The sequence below is a fragment of the Arachis ipaensis genome, chromosome B10, assembly GCF_000816755.2.
Source record: "Arachis ipaensis cultivar K30076 chromosome B10, Araip1.1, whole genome shotgun sequence".
NCBI classification, from domain to species: Eukaryota; Viridiplantae; Streptophyta; class Magnoliopsida; order Fabales; family Fabaceae; genus Arachis; species Arachis ipaensis.
The window spans coordinates 79,031,633-79,035,055 of NC_029794.2; positions in this window are offsets into that span (position 1 = coordinate 79,031,633).

Genomic DNA, 3,423 nt, shown 5'->3' on the forward strand with positions numbered 1-3,423 from the left:
AATCCCATACAATTCAGTCCACCAATCACAAGATTCATTGCACTACACACAAAATAATTTCCACAGTCCATAAAACTCATTCCATTGCCCACAAGAGTCATACCACTTTTAGAACACACAACCACAAAACAACCAATTCCATTCACAAGCCAATTAGCCTTAATACCCACTTCCAACCAACCATCACCACATGATGATGACAGAATGGCCAAAATGGAAGCTATGCTTGCAAACTTTTGCAAGGAGTTTAAAGATATGAAGAAATTCATGGAGGAAGTAATATCCATTCTGCAAAATCAAGATGCTGCCACTCAGAAACTTGAAGCCAAATTGGATACTTGTCCAAGCAAGCTCTTGGCCACAGCTCACGTAATACCACCAAGACAAGTACCGGGGAGGAATCAGAGGAACAAGAAAAAGAGGCACTGATACCAAGTGAGATTCCTATGAAGAAGGAAGAGGTTGTGAGAGTATATAAGCCTAAGGCTCCATACCCACAGAGGCTACTAGGGGTGGCAAAAGAACATGCAAACTCACTCCTAACAGACTCATTGCAAAATCAAGTAGAAGAAAGGGAGGAAGCCAATCAAGAAAATTCACACACCAATGAAACAGAAAGTTGCATAGATGGTGAGTTTAGTGAACTACCAATTTAAGAAGCTCGTGATGAAGAGGAAGCTCCAACTATCCAACAATACCAAATCTTGAGATCAAAGGTGTGAAGGCAGTAGAAACAAGCACAAAAAGGAGGATTGTGACCGAAAAACAAAGAACTATATCCATAAAGAGGAGAAGGTCAAAGAACAATCCAACTATTAATCCAAGAAGCAATTTCACTCAAGCCAATCACAAAACAAAGCTGCTGGAAGGAGTCACTCAAAGCAAGGGGCATTAACTGGCTCCTTTTTCCACTGGAGGTCATTCCTCTTAACCAACTAGAAGAAAAGGAAGAAATTCATGACCAAAATGTCAAGCTAATGACATTAAAAGAGTGCTTGTTGGGAGGCAACCCAACCAAAGGTAGTTATCTTTTCCTAGTTAATTCAATAAAAGAGTTAAGTAGATTCTCTGTGTTGCAAAGAGCTAAGTTTGGTGTTCTACACCAAAACAATCCAAGGGTGAATGTGTAATTCTAAGTTTGGTGTTCCACCAAATATTTCATTAAAAAACACATTGTAACCCTCAGCATGACTAGTCACGAGCTCCAACCAATCAGGAAAACTACATAACAATAGTTTAATTTCTAGTTCATAGTTTGTTTTTCTAGTTCATAGTTGTTTTCTTAATAAAAGCACATGAGGTCCTCTACATGTATTCAATCTGCTGCATTAGGCAAAGAATTAAGTTTGGTCTTCACACACCAAATTCAGTTCAGAAATTCACAAGCATACATGCATGCTTACCAACTTTCAAGTGCTTGGGGAACAAGCAACTTCCAATAACTTTGCAGGAATTCAATCAATCTCTTAGAATGACTATACACCATCATCCAAGAAGACAAAGAAGGATGTAAAAGCTATGGATGATGATGACAAGAAAGAAACAAGAAGATACCAAGAGGTTGTATTATACTTAACTGTCTCTGATTTGTAGAGCTTAAATTAGAAGTATGATTGTATCCTATTTTCATGAACCTTTACATTTTGTTTGTCTTTGTTTATTGTCATTTTGGGCTGCTAGTCTAAGTGCCTATTTCATTGTCATCCTGCTTGAATTGTATGATGTGTCCTTGAGCTTAATAAAAGAAACTATAAGAATTTGCTATGAAAGACAAGAGTGAAATCTAATGTGCAGAACTAAGTCTTAGTGTTGTGGTGGTATTTGTTAGCTAAGTTGGTTCATCAATAAGGTAAAGGGCTAAGATATCTATTGAATTATAAGCTTGAAGTGCATTCTATGAGACTTAAATGAGTTAATAAGATCCTAAAAAGAAAAAAAAGAGAATGAAAAAGAAAGAAAAGAGCAGAAAATAAAGCTAGGCACCAATATTTTGAACCATGAGGCATGTGTCTGTGGTGTTTTTGTGCAAGGATCTACTTGGATGAGTAAGTTCTTAGGAGTACTTCATTACTTGACAACATGGGTTAACTAACCTGGGATTGTCAACTGAAAGTCCACTATCAAGAGCAACCTTGTCACAAGGTATTTAGCAACCCAAAGAGGTGCTAGACACAGAACACTTAGCTACAAAAAGCAATAAGCTCTAAAGAAGGAAATAAAAAAAAATAGAGAAGCTAAGGATCAAGAATAAAAGTCTCATAGAAGGCAATAGAGTGAGAGTTCAAGAGCATATGAGAGCCTAGAAACCAGCATGAACTTGAACCTAAATCGCCATGCATGAAACTCCATGAACCAAGGATTTGAATTCTCCAAATAAGGACTTGTATCTCTTGTATTTTCATGTTCTATCACTTGCTTGAGGACAAGCAAGATTTAAGTTTGGTGTTGTGATGCCAGGGCATCTTGGCTAGTTTCACAAGCCATTTTTAGTTTGTTTTAGAGTAGTTTCATGCATTTCTTAGGCAATAAGTAAGTATTTGGATGAGAAATTCATGTTTGTCTTAATTCAATCAAACATTTTTAATTTTGTGCATATTCATGAGATTTATGCAAAGAATTGTTTGATGCTATGAATGATGCATTATCTTGTGATTAAGGCAATACTTTGATGCATTTTGTTTGGTTGATGATAGGTAAGAAGAAGCTAAGAATATGGAAGGCAAAGAAGCAACAAGAAAGCCATGAAAGAAAGAAAAGAGAAGCAGCATTAGAGCCAAAGTTGGTGCTCCAACGTTGCTCCTCACAGCTTGAAGGGGTATACTTCCAACAAGAATAACTTAAGCTACAGAGCTCCAAATGAGGTGATTCCAAAAGCATTGGAAAGTAGGAATCGAGAATTTCAAGCATATATGGCACTACATGGTGGACACTAAAATTGAGGGAGAAAACTGCCCCGAAAAGTGCATAAAAGAACATGGTGCCAACCTGTAGTAAGGCCAGCTGACCTCTGCACCTTCAACGGAGTATAACTCGAGCTGCGAAGTCCCAAATGATGCGCTCCCAACTGCATTGGAAAGTAGACATTCAATGATTTCCAAAAATATATAATAGTATGGGGTGGACAATGCATTTGAGCTCCAGAATCTGGCATTTTCGACCACATTGGTGTGCCAACGTTGCCTCCAACATTGCACACTGACACCAGCGACCCTGTCCACTTCAAAGGAGCATAACTTGAGTTGCACATGTCCAATTGACGTGATTCCAGTTGGGTTAGAAAGCTAACATTTAGAGCTTTCCAACCATATATAATAGTTTATTGTGGGCATGAAATTGGCAATGTTGACAAGAGGACAAAGTAACGTCTCAAGGCTTGATGTGCAACATTCAGATTTGGAATTTGAGAATTTAGCATCTACGTGC